Here is a 14,689-nt window from a genome sequence, read left to right as displayed (position 1 = left end):
CATCTCTTTTGTTCAATGCACCCGCAGGTTCTGTATGCAATGTCACATTCAATATTTTTTAGCAATCCCAATTTCCATCAGTTGCATTCAGTCAAACTATTCACTCAACTCCACTCTCAAATCACATTACAATCTGAAATTTAAAGTCAGTCACACTATTCACTGCGTTGCACTCTTGATTCACATCAAACACATCTCAAGATGGCATTTGCCTTCTTTGCTGCCGTCGCTTCTCTCCTGGTTCCAACATAAACTAATAACTAGTGCAAGGCAAGAGAAATAGCTGGGAACATCCAGTCACAGTACCGAGCAATGCATGCAAGTCAATCAACTGAGCAGACGGCGGCGTTGGCTTCGTGGCCTCGACACCTCGGCGGCGGCGTTAACGCTTGCTCCGGGCCATCGCGGGGCAGCGGCCGGTTCCGTCGACTCGCGGCCTAACGGAGACAGCTGCATGGGCTTCATGGCCTCGACAGCTCGGCCGCATCGACGAATCTTGCTCCTCGGATATGGGGCGCGGCTAGGCGGAGCAGCGGCTGCTCTTCCCCGGGGGGTGGGGGGGCCTACAGCGAGGCGAGAGCGAGCGGCCGAATAGTTTTTTTTCTGAGGGAAAGAGACCAAATAGCTTTTGGACAACACTAACGCCCACACATGTGATGTGAGTCAAACCCGCCCACACGCCTTATAACATACAGACTACGTTATGTCACCACATGCATGCATGTAGAAATCTTTTTGGATTTTTAGTTTTTAAAATGGTTTATCTCTTAAATGAAAAATCTGATTGAAGATCCGTTTCCACCATTAAATCCCTCGCGACAAGATCTTCGAAACTAGATCTCATATCAATATATTTCAATGAAAAAATTTGGGTTAAAAGTTGCATGTTTATTGCACATTAATTGTCATGATGTTTACACTAAAGTTGTCATGTTATGTTTCAGCTATTTTCTTCTATATTAAAAAGTAAATTTTGACATATTATAAAACGGAGAATTAAGAAACTAGACTTGCCATGCACCATAAACTAAAATTGTCATGATACATGCACTCAAAATTGCCATGGTTCATGCAAAAAAATATTTTTATAGTCAAAATACTAGAATTGCATCATCAAAAACTAAAATTGCCATGATCTACAAACTAAAATTGTCACATGGCAACTTTAGTTTAAGCACCATGGCAACTAAAGTGTAAACATCATGGCAACTTTTGGGCAAAAAAATTCGTTGAAACATATCAACATGGGATCTAGTTTTGAAGATCTCGTCGAGGCGGATTTAATGGTGAAAACGGATTTTTAATTCGCTTTTTTAATTAGGAGATAAAATATTTTTAAGCTGAAAACCAAAAAGATTTCCGCTGATGTCATCTGTTCATACGTGGCAAAATGAGTGGTGATAAAGGCATGTGGGCGATGTGCAAACGCCCACACGTGTGGGCGTTAGTTTTCCATAGCTTTTTTGTTTTAAAATTTGCAGCCGACATTGCGCCGCAGGGGCTAGCTTGTTTTCGTGTCCACGCGGAAGAAAAGATGGCGCTGGTAACCGTTTGCGGCGTGCGTCGTTAGGGGAGCTCCTATAGGAAAATCCTATATGCCGCTCGCTGCGACAAACTGCCGGCGCTTCGCACAGGCGAGCGACCGAGCAGCGACGCAACGGGCCGGCCTGTTTAACCGCTCCAGCGCTCCCGGTTTTGGGAACCTTCTAGAGGTACCCAGCAGGTTTTTTCCGGTTTTGAGAACCTTCTAGAAGGTTCCTGAACCGTTTTTTTATTTTTCTTTCCTTTTCTATTTATGTTTTGTTTTTCTTTTATTTTTTTCTTTTTTCTTTTTCAAGTTTGTGTTTTCTTTTTCAAAAAAATGTTTGCATTTTTGGAAAATATTTGCGCTTTTACAAAAATGTTCAAAATTTGAAAAATGTTAGTGTTTTCAAATTTTGTTCAGAAATTCAAAAACTGTATGCATTTTTCCAAAATTGTTCAGAATTTTCAATAAATACTTGTGTGTTAACAAAATTGTTCAGAATGTTTTTGTTCAAAATTTTGACAACTTTTAAAAAAATGTTCGGGATTTCAAAAAATGTTTCCGTTTAAAAAATCTTCGGGGAGCTCCAGATAATGTTTGCACTTTCAAAATTTGTTCGGAATTTAAAAATGTTCCCGTTTTCAAAACAATTTTCAAAAAAATGTTCTTGTTTTAGATAAAATGTTGCGAATGCTTTTGTTCAAAATTTTCACAACTTTTTAGAAAATGTTCAAGCATTAAAAATATGTTTGTGATTTTAAAAAAAAATCTTGCTTCTAAAAATGATAAAAATTCCAAGACGATCATTTTTCCAAAAAAAAATAAAAAATGTTTGCATACATTTTTAAAAAAATTGTTTGTGTTCTCTCAAAAAAAATTCAGAATTATTTCTGCTCCAAAATTTCACAACTTTTCAAAAAAGGTTCCCGTTTCAAAAAATGTTCATGTTTTCGTTTTTTGAAGTTTCAAAAAATGTTCCCTTGTCAAAAATTGTTCAGAAATTTCAAAAAAGTTCATGTTTTGCATAATTTAGTCGGAAGTTCAAAATGTTCTCATTTTCCCAATTTTGTTTTGGAATTTGAAAAGGTGTTCTCGTTCAAAAAAACTGTTCCTGATTTCGAAAAATCTTCATTATTTACTAAAACATTTGAGTTTATAAAAAATCATTCTGAAATTTGAAAGGTATTTGCGTTTCAAAAAACACTCATTTTTCTGAAAAAAATGCATTCGAAATTCCGATTTGCCCTGTGGTTGGTTCTTAAAGGTTGACGCTGCTATCTAACAAGAAAAGCTCGCTAGCTGATCTGGTCGTAGATGCTAGTTTGTAGCACCAGATCCCTGGTTCGATTCCCTACAACGTCAATTTTTGTTTTGAGCTACAATACAAGTCCGCTGGCGGTACTGGGCCGGCCCACCCGGAGGCCGCCTGTGCGAAACCATGACACTCTGCCACAGAGTGCGGCGTATAAGAGGTCTCGCTGCTATACGCGGCGAATAGCTCACGCGACGCACAGGGGGCGCGCGACTGGGCCGGCCATTCGCTGTCTCACGCGGAACGTAAAATTCGCAAAAAAGAAGACCAGGCAATCGAACCCGCGACCTGCTTCATACGCGCGCCACGGGCTAGCCACCAGATCAGGCGAGCTACTCGGCAAGATTGGCAGCACAACGCTTAAAAGAAACTGCCAGGAGCGACGAAAAATAAAAACCAGTCGACAAATTCCAAAAAATAAAACTTGCAAGATTTTTTTGAAACGCAAACATTATTAGGGAACTCGAAATTTCTACAAACAAATAGGAATGAAAAGTTTCATGCAGGATTTTTTTCGAAGTTACGAACTACTTTTCATAAATGCAAAACATATTTTTAAAACCAATAACAAAATTGAAAAACTGATCATTTTTCAAATTTAAACAATTTTACAGCAGCTCAATCATTTCTAGACTTCACGAATTAATTTTGAAAGCCAAACACTTTTTAAATTTGTGAACAAATTTTGAGAATTATATCACTTTTAGAATATGTGAACAATTTTGGAAAACAGGAACATTTTTTCAAATTCTCTTTTTTTAATGTGTGAACAAAAATTAAACAATGTTGATTTTTTTTGAATTTGTCAACAAACTTTGAAACATGATAACAAAATATTTTTTGAATTTTCAACATTTTGCAAAATGGAATGAATTTTGGAAATCCCATAAAATTTTTGGTTTTATGAAAAAATGTGGAAACATAAACATTTTTTGAAATTCCCAAACAGTTTTAATTTACGAACAAAATTTAAACAGGTGAACAATTTTTGAATTAGTGAAATAAAATCAGGAAACATGAACATTTTTAAATTCCAATAAATTTTTGAATTTGGGAACAACATTTAAATAGGTGAATAATTTTTGAATTTAGGACAAATTTTGAAAACTATAGCATTTTTTGAATATGCGGACAATTTTGAAAAACAGGAACTTTTTTCAAATTTCCATTTTTTAATTTGGGAACAAAACCTAAACATGCAATACTTTTTTTGAATTTGTGAATTTTTCTGAAACCTGAACATTTTTTAATATGTGAACAAATTTTGAAAACAATATAAACTTTTGGAATTCGCAAAATGGAAAGAATTATTAAAATTCTAGAACCTTTTCAATTTGTCATTATTCTTAACTAGGAACATTTTTAAAAAAATTCCCAAAACATATTTGAATTTGTGAACAAAATTTAAACATGTGAACACTTTTGGAATTTATAAACAAATTTATTAACATGGGAACTTTTTTGAAAACGAAATTTTTTGGCTTGTGCACAAAATTTTTAAAGATGAACATTTTTTGAATGTCCAAACATTTTCTAGAATGAAGCAAACAAATTTTGAAATTTTGTTTTCCTTTGGAATTTATGAACAAAATTTGAAAACTGGAACATTTTCTATAAACTGAACAAAATTTTGAAATTAGAAAAAAATTTGAAAAAGAAAATTTGAGAAAGAGAACGAAAAGGAAAAAAAGAAAAAAAATGTTAAGTAAACAAAGAGAAAAAGTAATATAGGAGAGAAAAGGAAAAGAAGAAACAGGGGGGAAAAAGAAGCAGAATAGAAAAAATTCCGGTTTAGGAACCTTCTAGAAGTTTCCCAAAACTGTAAAAAACCGGCTGGGAACTACGAGAAGCCGGAACGCTGAAACCACTTAAACAGGCCGGCCCAAATCCGAACGACCCCTCGATTGCCTGTGCGAAACAATGACATCTTGCCGCAGCGAGCGGCAAATAGATTTTTCCCGTCGTTAGTACCATACTGGAAGTTTAATTGAAGCGTGACCGGTTTATTAAACGGACTCTGCGTGGTGCATCGCCAACATGGGGATCATACACGGGTGTGCGGAATTCCCTATTTGACGCACGCTGCGTCAAGCTGTCGGAGCTTCGCACACGCGAAGCGACCGAGCGATGCAATGGGCCGGCCCATTATACGTGCGCACTTTCTGTACTACATCATCTGGTTTTGGGAACTTTCTAGAAAGTTCCCTGAACCGGTTTATTTTCTTTGACCGGTTTTTCTTTTAGTTTATGTTTTTTTCGTTTCCCCTTTTTCTTTTTGTGCTGTTTCTTTTCTTCTTTCTATTTCCTTTTTTTCTGTTTGTTTTTTTGTTTCTCTTCCCTTTTTCGAGTTTATTTTTTCTTACTTCAACTTTTTCACATAAATGTTCCAACAAATTAAAAATGTTCAAATTTTAAAATTTGTTTGTGATTTCAAATTTTAGTCATAAATTCAGAAATTGTTTCATTTCTAAAATATTGTTCTAGTTTAAAAAAAGCTTCCTATTTTAAAAAAATTGTTCATAAATTCCAAAAATGTGCATGTTTTCATTTTTTTCAGGAGTTTTGAAATTGTTCAGTTTCATATTTTTGTTCACAATTTCAAAAATTGTTCGGTGGTTCAAAACATGCTCCTGTTTTAAATAAACTGTTTGCACATTCAAAAAAATATGCACATTTTCGTTTTTGAGTTTCAAAATTGTTCAGTTTCAAATTTTGTTCACAAACTTTAAAAAATGTTCGGCGGTATAAAACATGTTACTGCTTTAAAAAATTGTTCGCAAATTAAAAAAAATGTTTGGGAATTTCATAAAAATGTTCCTGTTACCAAATTTTGTTCAAAAATTCAAAAATGTTCTGGAAATGTAAAAAATGATTCCCATTTTGCAAATTTGTTCGCAAATTCAGAACATATTTTCGTTTTCAAAATTTGTTCACATATTCAAAAAATGTTCATTTTTGAAAATTTATTCACAAATTCAAATGTGTTCGCATGTTTAATTTTTTTCGCAAATTCTAAAATATTTGGTATTTCAAAAATGTTCTTGTTGTCCAAATTTGTTCACATATTCTAAAAAAGCTACAGTTTTGAAAATGTGTTCACAAATTCTAAAAATGTTCTTGTTTTCAGAATTGTGTCACAAATTCAAAAAATGCTCGAGTTTATTGAAAATACTTTAGTTTTGAAAACATTATCACCTTTTCAGTTTTGTTACTTGTTTTGGAAAAGATGTTTTGCGTTTACGAAAAGTAGTTCATAATTTAGAAATTATTCTCGTATCCAATTTTTCCCTACTTGTTTTTAGTTTCTATTCAGTTCCCAAATAATGTCGCGTTTCGAAAAAAATATCCTTTTTTAAGCTTGAAATTTTAATAGAAGTTTTAGTATGTAATTGTATGCAATAAACCTCTGTTACTACAGTGGCTATGGACTCCCTCAGGTCTTTAACGATGGCGCTGCATATTTTTCATATTAACTCGCGCGTCACAGTGGCTAGCGCGCGGTGCTTATCTACATCATCTCATGGGTTTGATTCCTAGCTAGCGTGCTTTTATTTTTCCGATTTTTCATTCTGCGGAGGTTAGCTAGTGGGCCGGCCCAGGCGAGTCGTCTCCTATGCGAAACGGTGACTACTTGCCCCAATAAGCGGCGCATAGGAGGTCCCGGAGTCAGCTGCGAAAGATGCCAAAGAGCACAAATAAAAGAGGTCACTGAGTACAACCCGTAACCCAGCAGCAAAAAGTGCACAGGACAAAAAGAAGGCCTTCGAGCCCATCCGTGACCCAGCACCGATAAGTACACACGGACCAAAATAATGCAGCGAAAAGATCCCCTATGAGGACATAGTCGTAAAAAAAATAGCGCAATTGCATCCCCGGGTTGGCACGTGCTATACATTAGCATTGGGCTTTTTGTTCAAATTTAGTTTTTTTATATACTAATACATTCGTTGTTACTACTGTTTAAGTATCTCTTTACATTGCTGCTCAGAGACCAAACTCCACGCTAGGCTAGCCTCTGACTTGAAGTTTGCTCCTCGGGATAAAGCTCGCTCTGGTCGTTCTGTCGTCGTCCTTCCCAAAAGAATAGTCAGGCACCTGCCATTCCAGGTCCTCCAACAACGCTCTCCCACGAAGCTCATCACATGTGCAATCCACCCTACAGGTCACATAAATGTCATCAAGATCCTCCAATTTCAGGTTTATTTTCGAGACACTAGTGAAAAAGTCATGTATGTTTCTTTTACATGAACGGGAGACCGAAGCCCCCTCCTCCCTGCTTTACATTATCATTAATGAAACCAGATACCGTATCCAAGTCTACAGTAGTTCATGCTCCGAAAACCCAACTCCACAAACGAAAAATCAAGTTCTGGAAGTTATAGGACTAGTTAGTGTAAGAAAATAATCGAAATTCTAAAACAGAACAACTCGATGTTAAACTACTACATCTGAATGTACCTTCAAAAATAAGTGATTCTGAAACTTCAGTTGCTTGCTGCTAAAAATAAGCTTACCGTATGAATCAGAAAAGGAAACGTCAAAAAAAGAAAGAAAGTTGCAGCAACTGTGTCCATGTGGTACCACCACAATCTCTTGGACCTTATTTTATGATTCTATACAATTTGGTGCTATATCATTTACACATGTTATTCCCCTTTTTGTTTGACCTGTACCAAGTGTGACTCCGAACAATAGAACAAGCACTCCCAAATCATTGGAATTTGTGAATCATAAATTCTAGTTATTCTGAAACTTCGGGTGCTTGCTGCTGAAAGGTAAGCTTATGTTAGAGTATGTAATGGGCCTAATGGGCCCATTAGTCTTAGGGTTAATTAGAGATAAGGATCGTTTGCTTAGGGGTCAAATAAGTCTTACTTGGGAGTCAAGTAAACCTCTCTATATAAAAAGAGGAGATGTATCAATCTAATCAAGTAAGAATTAAGAAGGAAATCACTTCCCTCTTGCCCGGCCGTGGGCAAAAAGTCCCTCAGCCGGTCCTCTGCGCCCTCCTTCTAGCAGCGCCATAACAATTTGGTATCAGCTAGCTTCGGTTCGATCATGTCTTCACCGCCGCCAAGCCCATCTCTTCCGCTGTCGGTCACCTTGCCGCCTCCGGCGACCACCACGATCGTTGCCCTGCTCCTGCCCGTGTCGGGATCCTTCGTCGCGCCCGCCCCCGCCGTCCTCACCTGGCAGGAGGTGTCCGGGGTGCTGCGGGACCTAACACAGGCGGTCCAGGAGATTCGCCTGTTCTTGGTCAGGTCCTACGGGCCACACACGGCTGCGTCGCCCCCGCACCACCGTGGCTACCGTGACAGCCGCCGCACCAGGCGGCCTTCGCCGCGCTCGCCGGGCCGCTGCAGCTGCCATCCATCGCCACCACCGCCCAACCCTGGCTGCAGTGGCAGCCGCCACTCCTAGCGGCCTCCGCCGCGCCGGGCGCTCCGCCGCAGCAGTCGCTGCAGCTGCAGCAACCACCGTCGGTCAGCTCCGCCGCCTAGTATGGGATGCCCTACGACGGGAGTGCAGCGACCTAGATCCCATAAAGCGCCGCCGCCATCCCAGGGCATCCACATCCAGCAGATCAAGTCCCCGTCGTCGTAGTCACCGTTTTCATCTTGGATCGCTACCCGCCACGTGTCGAGGACGGTGAGGCTGCAGGCTGTTGCGCGCGGCCTCCTAGCGCGTCGGCGTGTGCGGGAGATGCGTGTTCTGCAGCTACCGCTCCTTCAAGTTGTCCTTCGCTGCGCAAAGGACCTCGATCTCGTCCGCTGCGTCGGGGATCTTGGGCATGCGATTTCCCCCACTGGCGGCGGGCATGTTGTTTTCCCCGCGGGCAGCGACCTCAAAGTCTGTGATATCGGCGGTTGGGGGTGCGCACCCCTCCTCGTCATTCTCCATCGCAAGCCCTCCACTCTTTCCTGTGCGGTGCAAACCAACAGCCATCCGGCAGGGAGAAGGCATGGTGTCACCAACAGCAGCGCACCGCGTAACACCACTGCATTCCGTCATCGGCCGCCGCGAGGGCGCCTCTGCTGCTCACTCTTGCGACCACTTCCAGGTGGTCATACACATGCACTCCTTTTGTCTAGGTGGTGTCCATGGGATCCAGGTGGCTGTACACATGCACGTCCGACGTGCGGATGGTGTCCACTTTTGTTAAGGGGTCCTAAATAAAGCGTTTCAGTCCATTTCAGGTTGAGAATAATAAAACACGCCGAGATATAAAAGGCTTGTTTTTAGGTGTTAGGTTTGTGTTGCGTCGAGTCATGGTTATAAGTTGGTTAGGCTGCAGCTCGAGGACAAGCTGCATGTCCAAGTGGGGTGTAGTGTTAGAGTATGTAATGGGCCTAATGGGCCCATTAGTCTTAGGGTTAATTGAAGATAAGGGTCGTTTGCTTAGGGGTCAAGTAAGTCTTGCTTGGGAGTCAAGTAAACCTCTCTATATAAAGAGAGGAGATGTATCAATCTAATCAAGTAAGAATTAAGAAGGAAATCCCTTCCCTCTTGCCCGGCTGTGGGCAAAAAGGCCCCCAGCCGTCCCTCTCGCGTCCTCCTAGTAATGCTATAACAGCTTACCTTGTGAATCAGGAAATGAAACATCCGAATCTAAACAAAGAAAGTTGCAGCAACTCTGTCCATGTGGTACCACCACAATCTGTTGGACCTTATTTTAGGATTTTGTACAAATAGGCGCTCTATCATTCACACATGTTATTTTCCTTTATGTTTGACCTGTACCAAGTGTGACTCTGAACAATAGAAGAAGCCCTCCCAAATCACTGGACCTTATGATCCTATACACATTGCTGGATCCTATAAGACCCCTAAGCACAAAGGAGATTAAAAAAGACCAAGTGTATCCCTGATATTTGCAAGTACATTGTTTACTATCTCTTTGTCAGAGCCTTGTACACAGATTTATCTGTCATATCATATCTTTAGTGATCATTCATGAATCTGCAGCTTTAGTCCTATCAACAGATAGAGGCAAAGCCAAATGTCTTACTGGTCCCAATTCCAATTTACGACCAAATTAAACATGTCTACAAGTAATGTTACCTCCTGCTTGCTCAAGATCTATTGTATGTACTGTGCTGGAATTAATAGATCTCTACTCCTAATGGACGAATTGGTTGAATAGTCCCTTCCACTTTCAACCGGTTTATTTTCAACCGGTTTATTTTCAATCGGTTTTTCTTCGTCCCACCTCCCACCAGCCCCTCCCACCGGTTTTTCTCTTTTCTCGTCTGACCGGCAATACCCAACGTATTTATGGTAATCAATCTCTACTCCTAATGGACGAATTGGTTGAATAGTCCCCCCCCCACTTTCAACCGGTTTATTTTCAACCGATTTATTTTCAACCGGTTTTTCTTCGTCCCACCTCCCACCAGCCCCTACCACCGGTTTTTCTCTTTTCTCGTCTGACCGGCAATACCCAACGTATTTATGGTAATCAATCATAATTAATCCACGTATAGTAATAAATCAATCCAGGTATGGTAAGGTCATAACTCAGGAAATTTTGAATATGGCAATTATATGGTAATAAATTTAAATTACCCCAAAGGCTATCAATCCAGATATGGTAAGGCCATAACTCGGGAAATATCGAATATGGTAATAAATTTAAGTTACGACCAGGTATGGTAAGGCTATCCACGTATAGTAATAAATCATATAGTAATAAATCATAATTAATCCACGTATAGTAATAAATCAATCCAGGTATAGTAAGGTCATAACTCAGGAAATTTTGAATATGATAATAAATTTAAATTACCCTAAAGGCTATCAATCCAGGTATGGTAAGGCCATAAATCGGGAAATATCAAATATGGTAATAAATTTAAATTACGTCAAAGGCTATCAATCCAGGTATGGTAAGGCCATAACTCGGGAAATATCGAATATGGTAATAAATTTAAATTACCACTAGGTATGGTAAGGCTATCCACGTATAGTAATAAATCATATAGTAATAAATTATAATTAATCCACGTATAGTAATAAATCAATCCAGGTATGGTAAGGTCATAACTCAGGAAATTTTGAATATGGTAATAAATTTAAATTACCCCAAAGGCTATCAATCCAGGTATGGTAAGGCCATAACTCGGGAAATATCGAATATGGTAATAAATCAGCGATCCGTCCACATTACTAGCTCATCCGATAAATCAGCGATCGAGTAATTAAACCGTGCAGTAATTAGTTCCGTATATGGAAGGAACCGCCGGAGTATTCCATAGATTAGCCACAGGATTTTGGCAATCTCGCTGTGGCATCTCGGATTTCGGAAATCACGCGCCCGCAGATGCCGCCGTGCCCCCCCTGCAACCACCGCCGGAGTCGGAGGCGAACGCGATCGCAATCGCGACGTGTATATATATACAAGGACGTACTACGTGCACAAGGGCCCGCAAGCAAACCCCAGTGCTCCTGATCACCATGCATTTCTTCCAGGTCGTCATGGCGTGGATGTTCCCGTGCGCCGTGTGGGCGGCGATGGCGCCGACCGTGGCGATGGCAGCGACCACGGACGGCGCTTCGAGCGTTGAGCAGGGCAGCTCCTTGTCGCCGGCGTTCGGCCCTGGCGACGCTAAGGTGGCCTCCGACCCGGGCTCCTCCCCGGCGTCGAGGTCGTCCACCTCCTCCTCCTTGCTCGGCGCCCGAAGCAGCTCGTCGAACAGCGCGCACTCACCGGTGAGGGAGGGCGGTGACACGGCCGCACGGAAGGGCCACGCGCTAAGGCGGTGCTCCTGATCATCATGCATTTCTTCCAGGTCGTCATGGCATGGATGTTCCCGTGCGCCGTGTGGGCGGCGATGGCGCCGGCCGTGGCGACGGCAGCGACCACGGACGACGCTTCGAGCGTTGAGCAGGGCAGCTCCTCGTCGCCGGCGTTCGGCCCTGGCGACGCTAAGGTGGCCTCCGACCCGGGCTCCTCCCCGGCGTCGAGGTCGTCCCCCTCCTCCTCCTTGCTCAGCGCCCGAAGCAGCTCGTCGAACAGCGCGCGCTCACCGCTGAGGGAGGGCGGTGACATGGCCGCACGGAAGGGCCACGCGCTAAGGCGGTGCCTGCGCAGGTTTGCCAGAAATCTGCAGCGCGCCGGTGCTGCGGACGAGCGGCCAGACGGGCGCGGGAGACGGAAGGGCCGGGCGACGAAGCCGGACGGGAGGGTCGCCGCCGGCGAGGACGGCACCGCCCGGGCGAGGGAGGAGGCCGTCGCGAGCGCGATCGCCTACTGCAAGGAGTCGAGCCGGCAGCGCTGCAGGCTACCGTTGGCTCCCTCGCCCAGCTTGGACGGTTGGCTCCTCGTTCGTCCGGAGGAGGAGATCGGCACCAGCGCCACGAGCGCCGTCTCGCCCTGCGAATGCGAGGCGCAGGGCACCTCGAGCGCCGCCGCCCCCCACCACGGCCACGCGGCCTGCGACGGTACGTGTTGTCAACCGATCCGTCGGTCGATCTGCTCTGCTGCACCCGTGCACGTCTAAACCGTCATTGATCTCCTTCGTGCAGCAGAATGCGGCGGCGGCAGGCCGTCGACGGTGGAAACTCGGCGAGGTCCAGCCGGGAAATGGAAAAGGGTGACGCTGTCGACGGGCTTGACGGGGACGTCCTTAGGATAACGAGTTACTTCGCCGCCAAATATATGCGCGCGGTGCGCCATTGAAGAATAGCTCGGGGTCCGTCTGACATGAGGCGAAGCAAACAGTTTTTCGTAATCTAGAGGACCTTGTCTTACGTACCTTCGATCTTGTATGATCTGTCCATATCAGTGTGCGAGTAGTAGTAATATGATTGTAGTAAGATCTGTCCATATCAATTATCGATCTTATTCTTATATGATATGATGGCTTGCAGCGTTCCTAAGATCTAACGAGAATCTCCTGGAGTTAACGACACAATCGTTCGATTGTTTCTGAATCAGACTGCAATTTTGAAGCTTAATTGGCAAAGGAGTTAAGATATAGACAATCCTATTTATTCGAACTAGCTTTGCTGAATCGAAAGAAAAGAGACAACTTGGATTCAATCAAAAGAAATTAGAAGATTTTAGTACTGGCATGTATTCACCTCAATCAAAAGAAACTAGGTCACCACTATATGCTCTGTTTGCACTCTACACATGAGGAATATATTCACCTTTAACTTCTTTTTTTGCGGAAATAAGACTTTCATTCATCAACCACGGTCATTACACTCCAGATTTTACATAGAGCGTGAATTCCATCCGGTGCATGCCCATGCACGTTGAATTATCAAATGAGTATAAAGTTGGTCTTTTTTTAACTACTACACTCCAGATTCTCGAGCATGGAGATAGGCGAGTTGTAGACCAAGAGCTGGTACAGATATAGGCGAGTTGTAGACAAGAGCTGGTGGGCAGCAAGAAACGCATGCACACCAAAGAACAAATCTGAGTCACATGCCTACTTCTATTGGTTTCTACAAAGAGCGGCTAGCTTAGATCTTAGACCAGTCGGTCACTATCGAGGTCGCCAAGGTGATCTTACAGCACCGTCGTGGGGATTTCTCATATGATTTTATGTAGGCAAGCCGCAAGCGGTGGTGGTGATTGGCTGGGTGGTGTCGCTGCCTTGGGAAGAGACGAAGTGATGGTAAAAGTAAGCAGGATCCGATGATTCTTCCGTGGGGATAGCCAAAGTCAAGATGTCGACTACAGACTCGTCGCAGACTTGCAGTGAACCTGGATGCGGCGAGCCTGATTTGTGGATCGATGGCGGGTCTTGACTTTGTTAGGCTGGGATTGGATGGTTGCGGAGGGTGGTGTGCTTGGTTGGGTTCCCATGGAAGAATGTGGCCTCCTCGTGGATCTGGTCATGCCCATCCTAGAGAACATTGTGTCCCTAGCTCCCTCGAGGAGCAAGGACAGTGCAAGCAGCAGCAGGGGGTAGGGGTAGATGTGGGGAGGGATGTCGGCGGCTGCTCGAGGTCATCATGATGAAACCCTTGACGTCCCATCTTTATCAATGGAAGTGGAAGAGCACGAAGTCGAGATTGGATAGGAGTTTGAGTTCTTTTTGGCACCGATCGGTTCCCCACTTTAGAGATGTATTTTTTTTGCGTGCGAGTAAACAGTGGGTTGATTCTAAAAGGGATAGACACTTTTCAACAGAAGTGCACGACGGACCAAAAATATGACCTCATTTTATTCGTTTGATAGATATCGTATTATTTGTTGTTGTTCGTTCGGTGAAATTTCCTAATATTTGATTGTTGTGTTTCTAATTAGAGCACCCCATAATCACCCAATATGAGGGGATGACAAATGAAAGATACTGATTATAAATTTTGAAGAGCCCGTGGCAACGCACGAACGTTATACTAGTAGTATTAGTTACTCGTGTGGTATGAGCTTCACTTATGCTAGAAGATGTTCCTTTGTAACAAGGCAAGTTGCAACAACTGGCTATATGTGTGCCTTAGCGAGATGTCATAAGTTCTTTATGATTCTATACAAACTGATCTCATCCTTAACACATTGTTCTTATCTCTCAGTTTGACTTAAGAAAAAACTGATTATATCCCCAATTTTCCCTGTTGTAATTGCAACATGACCTAGATCCTCAATGGAATCACAAATCATTGGCTAATTTATCCTCAATGGAATCACAAATTACTAGCTAATTTCACCATTTATGGCCTTCATCACGACAAGCAGCAGAAAGGGAGGGTTCATTGATTGATAATTACCCGTGTAGAAGACCCATTTGACTTGGCGCCCAGTTGGCACATCCTCGTATTAGGTGACGAAGTTGGCATTGCTCTAGATGTGGCAGCAGAACCCGTCGGCAGGGGCATGGCCATGATAGGCGGCAGTG

The sequence above is a fragment of the Triticum aestivum genome, chromosome 3B (genome assembly GCF_018294505.1).
Source record: "Triticum aestivum cultivar Chinese Spring chromosome 3B, IWGSC CS RefSeq v2.1, whole genome shotgun sequence".
NCBI classification, from domain to species: domain Eukaryota; kingdom Viridiplantae; phylum Streptophyta; class Magnoliopsida; order Poales; family Poaceae; genus Triticum; species Triticum aestivum.
This window is presented reverse-complemented; position numbering follows the sequence as displayed.